Below are 12,288 nucleotides of genomic sequence, written 5' to 3'. Positions count from 1 at the left end.
CCCTTCCCCATCCCCACCCAAATGCCATTCTGCTTGTACTCTGCCCTAGATTATATTAGAGGAGGGAAGAGAGGATAACTTTACAAAATGACCACTTACAGTCAAAGGCAAGTACTAATTTGTTGTTCAGTAGATCATTTGTCTGACTTTTTGTGACCCTGTGGGCCATAGCATGACAATGTTGTCCATGGGGTTTTCTTGGCAAAGATACTGGAGGGATTTGCCATTTCCTTATCCAGGGGATTAAGGCAAAAAGAGGTTAAGGGTCACACAGCTATTAAGTGTCTGAGTTTGAATTTGAACTCAGGTGTTCCTGAGTTCACCTAGCTGCCTTTGAGATACTAATTACAGATGGAAATAAAATTGCTCATTTTGAATAGATAGATTTAAAAAACTGGAGCATTAAGAGCAATTTGATATGTTGAGAAAGAAAGGGGGATAAGGTTAAAATTCTTCATTCAATCAAAGGAGAAATAGGCATCAAGTACCAGTTTCAATCAGGTGATACTAGTCAACATTTAATTTGTGTTTCTACCACTAGATTCCAGGGAGGCTTAGATATTAAGCCATTCATTTGGAGGGGTGATATTTTATGAAAAATAGCCATAGTTTTAAGAGTTGGCAAGTTATTTAGTATAATCTTCCCCCAAATAATATATCCCATCTGTGATTTTGAAAACTTAAAAAAAAATTAAACTATTGCTTCAAAGAGCTAATATTTCTGTCTTTTCCTAGAGGCATCTATCTGGTAGTGCTATGGATAAGGGTGCTAGACTAAGGATAGGGTCAAGAAGACCTTAGTTAAGATCCACCATTAGGCACTTACCAGCTGTGTGACCTTGGGCAAGTCACTTAACCTCTGTCTATCTCAGTTTCCTCAAATGTAAACTGGGTATAATATTAATACCTACCTCCAGAGGTTGTTGTGAGAAACAACTGGGATAATATTTGTAAAGTACTTTGCACAGTGCCTGGTACATAGTAGATGCTTAATAAATATTTCTTTCCTTCCCTTTAAAAAAGATGATGGAACTAGGTCTATAAAATAAATTCTTGACCTGTAAAGTTTAGCAGGTATTATACTAGATAGGAATCCCCAGACTTGAAAGCCCAGGATCATCCAGGGAGTCAGAGGAAGAACCAATGACAGCTGCTATATGTCCAGTTTCTTTTCTCCTTGCCTCCCCACTCCCACCCCCAACTCTATGCAATACTAGGAGAATATGGGCAATAAGGTAAGAGTGCTTGCTGCATAGAATCCCCTCTACCCATGCTTATTTGTACATACAATCAGTTGCCAAATCTTAGTGATTCTACCTCTTCAATATCTCTCCTATTCATTGCCTTCTCTCCACCTTACTTCAACCATCCCAGTTCAGACCCATATCACCTGACTAGTTGGTCTCACTGTCTCCAGTCTCTTTTCTTTCCAATTTGTTTTCCACATAATTGTCAAATTGATATTCCTAAAGCACACTCCTAATTATTTTAATAACAGCCAGCATTTGTATAGTGCTTTAAGGTTTGCAAAGCACTTTATGCATATCTCATTTATTTCTCAAAGCAATGCTGTGGAATAGTTCTATTATGCCATTTTAGGGTTAAATAAACTGAGACTGAGAGAAGTTAAGGGACTTGCCCAGGGTCAAACAGCTAGTTAAGTGTCTGAGGCAAAATTTTAATTCAAGACTTTCTGTCACCAAATTTAGCTATCTTACCCACTGTGTCACATAGTTCAAGAAGCTTCAGTGGCTCCCCTTCATATCTAGAATAAAATGTAAGCCCCCTATTTGGCATTTAAAACCCCTGACAATATGGCTCCACATTGATTCCATATTACTTCTCTTCATGAACTCCATCCTTCTGCCAAACGAGTCTACTTGCTATTCCCTGTACTTGGCACTTTGTTCTTTCCTCTTTGCCTTACCATAGGTTGTCTCACAAAATTGGAGTTCTCCCCCTTTCTCTTTCCTGATTCTTGGAGCTGTTTGTGTCTTTCCCTCCCCCACTTCTGAAGTAACTTTGTATTTATTTTCTTTACGTCTTATATTTAATTATTTTGGACCATGTTGTAACCCCTCAGTAGAATGTGAACTCCTTGAGGGCAGGCATCATCTCCCTTTTGTATCTGAATCCCAGCGTCTAGCACATGCCTGGTACATAGTAGGCATTTCACGAATGTTTGTTGAATGAATGTTGATCAGTGGAGGGACACGACAGAAGTTAACAACTAACATTTCCATAGCATTTTTTTGGGGGGGGCAGGGCAGTGGGGGTTAAGTGACTCGCCCAGGGTCACACAGCTAGTGTCAAGTGTCTGAGTTTGGATTTGAACTCAGGTCCTTCTGAATCCAGATCCTGTGCTCTATCCACTGTGCCACCTAGCTGCCCCCAATTTCTGTAGCATTTTAAGGCTTACATGGTATTCTCCTCACAATTACCCTGTAAGGTAATCTAAGTATCACTGTCTTTCTTTTACAGATGATGAAACTGAAGTTTGGAGAGGTTAAGAGAATGGCCTATAATCAAAATACCTAAGGTGGGATTCTAACCTTAATATCCTGACTCTGAGTCCAGCACCATCCCCAAGGCCATGTGGTCTTCTAAGAATGATCCCTCCAAACCACTATACGAAGTATAAATGGGTTATATATGCTTGTTATCTCCCCCATTTAAATGAAAGATCATGTTGAGTAGGAATTGTTTCATTCATTTCATACTTATGTCTTCAAGTCTTAGCAGTACCTAGCATATAGTTGGCACTTGAAATAAGTGTGCATGATCACCTGGAACATTTTTAGTTGTATGTCTTTCCTTGGCAAGGAGAGATGCTTCTTGGCTGGGGTGGCATCTGAGTTCCTTTGGCATCCATTCAACTTTCCTAAGAAAAGATGAGATTCAATGTCTACTCTTTCTCTTGTCCCATTAAAAATAAATCTCGGGGCAGCTAGATGGTGCAGTGGATAAAGCACCGGCCTTGGATTCAGGAGTTCCTGAGTTCAAATACGGCTTCAGACACTTGACACTTACTAGCTGTGTGACCTTGGGCAAGTCACTTAACCCCCATTGCCCTGCAAAAAAAATTAATTAAAAAAAAATCTCAAGGGTTTTTCAAAATGGGTTGGTTTGAAGCAACTATAATCACAGGTGGGTTCTGATCTTTATCCTTTATTTATTTGTTCATTCATTCATTCATGCATTCATTTATTCATTCATTCATTAGCTTATCTATTTTTATCCTTTATCCTTTTTCTTTTTTTTTTTGACAGGAGTTTTTCTATTTTTATTATATTAAAAAAATACAGACAGGACATGGGCAGGTCACTCTGGGTGAAAGAAGAAAGAAAGAATAAGGAGCCCGAGATGGGCACAAGGGCAAAAGACAGATAGAGGGGGAAGGCAGAGAGGTGAGGTCAGTAAGGTCCAGGTGACAAAGTTTTACCCTTTTTTTTATCCTTTTTTCCCAAAGGGCAAAGTTGACTTTATTCTTTTCTCTAATCAGTCTAACGGCACATGCAGATCTCATTCTCAAATGATTGCTATATCTGTAACCAATCTTTTCTTATCTGTTACGATACAGTCAATTTCATTTGAAAAAATTATGTTGATTGGCATTTGTCTAATCCACAGGGTCTTCTGTAGAAAGTACTCAAGATGTGTAAATGTGAGACTTTTGAGTTTGCCACAGGACTTTGGCCTCTCATTTTTTCATATCACACAATATTTTTTAACTTATGAGTCTGGTTACCAGAGTGTACATCTAAACATTTATACAAATTTACAAGAAACAAAACTTCTAAAATAATGATAACAATACCCTATATTTTATAAAACTTTATAGATTTCAAAGCACGTTTGCATTGACAATATCCTCTGTTTCTCATAAAGATTATGTAAGGTAGTATGGGCACTTATTATTATCCACATTTTATAGATGAACTAAACTCTCAGAGAGCATAATTCAATAACTCAATTTATTTAAAGTATTTATTAAATGTTTACTTTATCCAAAGCACTGTGGTGGGTGTTGGGGATACAAATTAAAAATAATATAACCAATGGCTCAAGGAGCTTACATGCTGAGGAGGAGGTGGTGGTGAAATACAACTGTTTTTCAGTCTTTTCCAACTCATCATGACCCCATTTGGGTTTTTCTTGGCAAAGATACTAGAGTGGTTTGACATTTTCTTCTCCAGGTCATTTTACAAATGAAGAACTGAGGCAAATACGGTTGAGTGACTTGCCCCGGGTCACACAGCTAGTAAATGTCTGAGGCTGGATTTGAACTTGGGAAGATGAGTCTTCTTGGCTTCAAGTCTGGTACTCTATCCACTGTTCCACCTAGCTGTCCTGGGATACAATACACATGCAAGTAAACAAAAAATATAGACATAGTAATACAAAATAATGTTTAAGGAGATTGTATTAGGGGAGGGGAGAGGAGAGCAAGAAAGGCCCCATAGAGAGGTGCTACCTGAGTTGTGCTTTGAAGGAAGCTGGAGATTGTACAAGTTGGAGATGAGGAAGTCAGGAGATTTTTCCCAATTCACACAGAGCCAGGACTAGAACCCATGTTTCTTGGCCATCAAGTTTCTTTTACTACTCAATGTAGAGTTTATTATTATTATTATTAACAACAAGCTATTTTCATATATTGCTTTAAAGTTTATAAAACATTGCATACTTGAGCTTCCTAAGAACCCTACAAAGTATGCACTACTGGTATCATTGTCCCCCTTTAACAGATGAGGAAACTGAGACTCAGAGAGGTTAAGTGACTTACCTATGGACACACAGCTAGTATCACATCTTCTGATGTGATAATTCTGGTGCTGCTTAATTCACAGGATTATGAGGGAAGTACTCCGTAGACTTTAAAATTATTTTTTCCTTCTATTTAGCATTTTATTTTCCCCAAATTACATGTAAAAAACAATTTTAACATCTATTTTAAAACTTTGTGTTCCAAACTTTCTCCCTTCTCTCCTCACCCCCCACTTTGAGAAGGCAAGCAATTCAATATAATGGCTAGTCATGCAAAATATTTCCATATTAGCCATGTTGTTTAAGAAAACAGACAAAAACCTCAAGAAAAAATTTTAAAATATGCTTTAATCTGTATTGAGATACCATTATTTCTTTCTCTGGGGATGGATAGCACTTTTCTGCCTAAGTCCTCCAGAGTTGTTTTGGCTCAGTGTACTGCTGAGAATAGCTAAGTCATTCACAGCTGATCATCTTACAATATTGCTGTTACTTTGTACAGCTCATGTAAGTCTCTCCAGGTTTTTCTGAGAGCATCCTGATCATCATTTCTTACAGTAATTTTTTTTTTTGGTGAGGCAATTGGGGTTAAGTGACTTGCCCAGGGTCATACAGCTAGTAAGTGTTAAATGTCTGAGGCCGGATTTGAACCCAGGTACTCCTGAATTCAGGGCCAGTGCTCTATCCACTTATAGTAAAATTCTTTAACAGTTTAGGCTATTCTATAGATAATAGAATATGATGTTTTCCACATATAATAAGGGATTCCCTTGTACAAATAGAGGTAAAATGCCAAGGCTTGAGGACATCAGCAAAAGTCCAGGGCATGAAATTCCTCCTCTGGCTTTTCTCTATTTTCACTACTGGACTTAAAATATCGACTTTAAATATTGGACTAATTTTTTTCCTCTAGGAAATGAATACAGCTTCCAATATAAGACCCTTTATAGTCTTTATTTACCCCTTTCATTTATTACCTTGATCTGGCTTAAAACTCAGTGGATGCTGCAGCAGAAAGTCTTATCATTTTCCTAGCCACATTAGGCCCATTTCAATGACCACTAAGTGGATCTAGCCTGTTCATTCCAGACCAACTCTCTAGCACCCCATCATCAGTGCTCCCCATATCAGATGAGTGTCAGAGACTTTAAATGACAGTGCCTTGCTCACAGTAACACAACCAGGAAATGCTAAGCAGGGCCACAAATCCATGTTTTCTGACTCTGCATACAGGATTTGGTTCACCACACCAAACTGCCTCTCCACTTGGCTCCCTGACTTTCAGTAAAGTCAATTCAACCAGCACTTTTTTTTTTTTTTTTAGTGAGGCAATTGGAGTTAAGTGACTTGCCCAGGGTCACACAGCTAGTAAGTGTTAAGTGTCTCAGGTCGGATTTGAACTCAGGTACTCCTGACTCCAGGGCCGGTGCTCTATCCACTGCGCTACCTAGTTGCCCCTAACCAACGCTTTTTAAGCTTCCACTATGCACATGTTTGGTGCCGAGGTTAATTTAATGACAAAAATGAAATAGTCCCTGGACTTAATAAATTTACATTTGACTGGCATTAAGTGAACCCCTTACTCCTCAGAATCTTGGTTCCCTCACTCGTAAAGTGAAGGAGGCAGCTCAGTACTTCTCTTTCATTGTGCATTCTCAAGTCAGAGGACAGGCATACTTGTGTGATCATACTTGTGTGATTTCTCATCCCAGTGTAATCTTAGTCTTTTAAAATTCTTGGACCTCATTTTTCTCATCTGCAAGATATTGGGGATGGAAGAGAAATCCTTTGAGGGCCATCCTATCTACTCATCTAAGGTACTTTGAATCTGTGGTCCTAAATAACTGGTCTCTAAAGTTCCTTCCAATTTTAAGGTTCTGTGTTAATGAGTGTTGGGATTTTGAAATCGGGGTTGGAGATATTTAACCACTAGGTGGCATTGCCTTTATAGTAAAAAACAGAATTTGAGCAGCGATCCTTTACTAGAGTAGAGGCAAAGTAAGACACAGCATGTCTTACACTGACCGTGTAAGAAACAGGTAGAAGGCAATGTCTGGAACTGATTGTAGCAGCTAAACCACTTTCGTTTCTTTCCACATATGAGGGAGAGGAAAAGGACAAAGTACTGGACCAAGAATCAGGAAGACCTCTGTTCCAATCCCAATGGACACTTAGTAGCTGTGTGACCATGGACTAATCACCTATCTGTCAGAGTAACTCTAAGACTTGCATGAGTGAAGTCCTTGGTGCATTGGCCACATAGGAGAAGGGCTCTAAGCATTTAAGCAAGGAATTTATTGGAATTAGCCTGAGTTGGTGTCATGAATTTCTAGCTTCTATAAACATTAGTCTAATAAGTAAGGAATGTGAGTGACCATCAGCTTACTGGGCCTCTTACTGACCTCATATGCCGTGGTCACCAGTTCTAGGGAACACTTCAGGACCTTTCATAGAGGTCAGTTAGGAGAGGGCTGTCCATCGGGGCACCCAAGACTCATTTGGAACTAAGGGTTTTTTCCCCCAGTGATTATGAAATCCTGTGGGTGACTGGCTCACAAAGTGAATCATAAAGCACAGGCCCTAAATATCCAATGTGGATTCAACTCTCGAATATGAATACAAACTAGCACTGTCCTGTCAGCAGGAAAGAACCGAATAGATCCTTCACAATGAAAGAGCAAGAGAATACACAGAGTGGTTCATTTGCAACAAAGTAAAATAACAACTGACATTGAGATAATGCTTTAAAGCTAGACCATGACTTTTTGTACACTGGCTCATTTGCCCTCAGCTCCCCTAGCACAATACCTGGCATAGAGTAGGTTTTTAATAAATAATGATTTAATTGAATGGCACTGAGGTAGTTAGAATTGTAACTCACAGGGCTGTTATGAGTGAAGTGCTTTGTAAACCTAAAAACCCTATATCAGTGTGAGTTATTATCATGCCACTCTTACAAATAAGTAAACTGAGACTGATCGCCTAATGTCACACAGCTAAATGTGCAATACCTACCAGAGAAATGGGATGTCACTCAGCTAGGTGATGGGCCCAGGATGCAAACTCAGGTCTTTGGATTCCAAGTCCAAAAAAAAAAAAGCTCTTCTTTAGACTCAACTCTATTCCTTACACATTTTTGGTTTTCTGCTTTCTTTGAATTCTAGCATTAGTCTGGTTTTCTTTATGTTAGCTCCTTTCAGGTATAGGCTCCTTGTATGTTCTGACAGTAACATAGACCCTCATGGATGTCAACGATAAGGAGCTCTGGACAACATTAACTATGTGTGTAAATTGAATAGCAAGTTTATTGATAAAATGATCATTAGTTCCAATTACTATTAGATTACTTGAACAACTTGACTAGGTTAAAAGTAGGGGCGACAGGGTCAGAACAGCAGTAATTCATTCAGGAACCACCACAGCATCATTTGATCAGCCAACTTCCAATAATTCCTATGAAACTTGGTTCAGCTGTGTTACTCTGGGCAAGTCATTTGATGGGCTTTAGTTTCTTCCTTTCTAAAATGGAGTGGACTAAATATTCTTTAAGAGTTTTTCCAGTTTTATATGCTATGATGCTATGGAATTATATGACCCACATTTATAAATTTCTTTTTACTGATTTTGCCACTTATAAATGATGGCACTTTGTACATGGAAGTATTCTTCTTATATAGGAAGCTTTGGGTACCACTTTATGAGAAAATATAAGAGAGTTTCTATGATGATAATTCCCAGGCCAGGGAAGCAGAATGGTGAGGAATTATAGTCATGAGGCATGCCTGGATGTGCTTCATAGAATAATACAGTAATGAGAACATATCTGTTGCACAATAAAACGCACCCTGGGATTATATGGAATTAGCTACGTTATGAATAATCATTTTACTAGAAAAACTGTCCTAACTAATGTTTTTATCCAATATCTACATACTTAATATTTATACTCTAGTTAACTATATTATATATTTAACTTTTACCATTATAATGCATATTTAACTTTCTTTTGTATATATAATTTTGAATATGTTTGAGTCATTGCCACTATATTTCAAGACATTTTCAAGTATGGTAGAATTTTTCTTGAAAGGCTGATTCCAACTTGTGGAGTTTTACCACTTAATGACTTAATTATTAATCACTGAACTTTGAATAATATTTTATTCTACTATTGCTATTGCCTCCAGACTTCCTGCACCTCAAACTTGAGTTCCGTGTATCCAAATAGCTAATTGAAGGGGGAAATTTTCATTATTATGATGATAATGTAACCTACTTTTATCTAACACAAAAAGCATTAGTTAAGTGCAGATGACATATAAGACATCATACTAGTTGCTGGGGATACATATACGGAATGGAATATAATACCTAAAGTGAGTTTATATTACACTGGAAACATATAATCAGTCAGTTAATAACACAAATAGAGTTCACATGTTCTAGGAGCTCATATTTTAGGAGGGGAGGAGGAGAAAACATGCAAATAACTAGGTTTATGAAAGCTATATACATGATAGATGTGTTATGGGCCCAGAGCACCCCAGTTCTCTGGGGTACATCAAAAAACCTTCTCCTTGAGAAGCTAATCCAAAGGACAGACACAACTAAAGAGATAAGTGGAAATGGGATGCAGCAAGCTCCAGGACCCCCACCCTTCATTCCACCCCTGGGGAGATAAGATTAGGTGTGGCTGCTGCCTTTGTTGGGGGGAGAAGGAGAGAGAGATGGCTTGAGATCACAGCCACCCCTCACCCAACTACCCCAGCCACCACTAGAGGGGGGTAGTCCTCCCTCAATAGGGGAACTTTTCACAGTCAGACAATCAACTCATTGGATGGACCACCATCAGTCCTCTATAAAAGTATCTGCCTGTCTCCTGCTCGAGGAGATTGGTATCTCAGAGCCACGCTCTGTGCCATGCCTTTCTCCCTATGAGAAGAAGTCTGAGGATTTCTCTCTTGGTTTCCCTTCCCTTCCCCAGCCTCTAAATAAACTACTATCTTATTCTTTTTTTTTTTTTTTTTTAGTGAGGCAATTGGGGTTAAGTGACTTGCCCAGGGTCACACAGCTAGTAAGTGTTAAGTGTCTGAGGCCGGATTTGAACTCAGGTACTCCTGACTCCAGGGCTGGTGCTCTATCCACTGCGCCACCTAGCTGCCCCCTACTATCTTATTCTAATTGCTTTTGTGTGCAAAAGGGTGTAATTCTTTAAAGAGGAATTCCTAAGGACCCCAAACCCCTAACCCCTATCTGGAACCCCCTACCCCATTTCCCCCATATCAGATAGAAGGCAATCTAAGAAGGGAAGGCAGTAGAAGCTGAGGAAACTAGGAAAGTTCTTCTGCAGAAGGGGAGATGACCTGAATCTTGAAGGACACAGGGAAGTTGAGAGTTGGAGAACCTGCCAGGTATAGGAAGCAGCTTGTTACTAATGATACTGAAGCTTGTTGAATAGAGGGTGAAATGGTCAGACCTACAAAATATGAATATCATCTTTTTGTGGTGGCAAAAAACACCCTGCAAACTAAGGAGGTGCCCATCAATTGAGGAATGGCTGAATAAGTGGTGGTATCTGAATGTGATCGAATAATATTGAGTTATAAGAAATGGGGAAAAAAGACATGAAAAGATTTATATATGGGGGGTGGCTAGGTGGCGCAGTGGATAAAGCACCAGCCCTGGATTCAGGAGTACCTTAGTTCAAATCTGGCCTCAGACACTTGACACTTACTAGCTGTGTGACCTTGGGCAAGTCACTTAACCCCCATTGCCCCACCAGAAAAAAAAAAGAAAAAGAAAAGATTTATATGAACTGATGTGGAGTGGGCAAAGCTAGAAGAACAATTTGTATTCTAACAACTATACTATAAAAATGAACAATTTTGAGAACTTTTCTAAACTGAAGAAGAATGATGAACAGAACAATGAGAACAATTTATACAATACCACCTTAAAAAACACTCAACTTTGAAAGCTGTAGTATAATGACCATTCATGATTCTAGGGGAGCAATGATGAAACCTGCTATTCATTACAGAGAGACAATGTATTTAAGGAGCAGAATGACCTATATATTATTGTGTACTGCCATTGAGGGAGTTTGTTTTGCTTATCTGTGACTTTTTTTTGGTTTCAAGAAATTTGTTTGTTTTTTTTCTCTCCCCTTCCCAATTGGGGCATAAAGGGCTGGGGAAGAGAAGAAATAGATTTATGTTAATTTTAAATTAAAAAAAAAGAGAGCTGTGTATGTGTGTGGATAAATGATACAGATGTGAAATGTTGCATGAACTTTTAGATAAGGTCTCTACTATTACTTTTACTTTATTTTTATTTTTAACTTTGTTACAAGATACCACTCAAGAAGTGAGAGTAATTTGTAAAATTTTGCAACGTAAAATAAAATGCATCAACAAAACTTAAAAGAAAAGTGATCTTGGCAGCTGAGTGGCAGAAACTCAAAGCAGGGAGACCAACCAGGCTATTGTAATAGTTCAAGTGAGAGGTTGAGAACCTGAACTAGGGTATTAGCCGAGAGAAGGGGACAGATATATGTGAGAGATGTTTGTTTCATGGGGTGCAGAGCACCCCAGAAATTCTCTGGGGCACATCAAGGAACCTTCTCCTTGAGAAACTAAACCAGAGGACAGATAACACCTAGAAAGATAAGCTGAACCAAATCAGACTGAGCTAGCTTGGGATTCCTACCCTTCATTCTGGTCTCCCTTACCCTGGGGAGATAGATTTGGGTGTGGCTGCGGCCTTTGCGTTCTGAAGAGGGATCTATAGTCACCCCTCACCCAATTCCTCTAGTCACTACCAGTGGGGGATGGTCCTCCACTCTTCACCCAATTCCCCCAGCTACCACCAGTGGGGGATGGTCCTCTCTCACTAAAGGAACTTTTCACGGGCAGATGGTCCACCCCCATCAGTCCTCTATAAAAGTACCTTCCAGTCTCCTGTTTGAGGAGATTTGGTACCTCTGAGTCATGTGCTTTATGCCAATCTCCCCATGAAAAGTCCAAGGATTTCTTTGATGGTTTCCCTCCCCCCACCCTTCCCTTCCCTTGCTCCTTAATAAACTATCACCTTATTCTAACTACTTTTGTGTGCAAGAGGGTGTAATTCTTTAAAGAGGAATTCCAAAGAACCCCATCCCCTAACCCAACCCATACCCCATTTCCCCCCATATCATTTGGAAGGTAAAACCAATAGCTGAGGTTGACACTGGGTTACTAGAAGGATGGTTGCACACTTGACAGTAATAGGGAGGTTTGGAATTGGGGAAGGTTTGGGGAAAAGAGAATGAATTCTCTGTTGGCCATTCTAAGCTTGTAACATCTATAGGACATTCAGTTAGAGATGTCTGGGAGGGAAGGAGAGGAAAGGAAGAGGAAGAAGCATTTATATAGCATCTACCATACTAAGCACTTTTTATTTTCACAAATATCTCATTTGATCCTCATAACAACTCTTCAAGGTAGGTGATATTATTATCTCCATTTTATGGTTGAGGAAATTGAA

Source organism: Dromiciops gliroides, chromosome 3, assembly GCF_019393635.1.
Source record: "Dromiciops gliroides isolate mDroGli1 chromosome 3, mDroGli1.pri, whole genome shotgun sequence".
Taxonomy (NCBI): domain Eukaryota; kingdom Metazoa; phylum Chordata; class Mammalia; order Microbiotheria; family Microbiotheriidae; genus Dromiciops; species Dromiciops gliroides.
Note: the sequence above shows the minus strand (reverse complement) of the source record.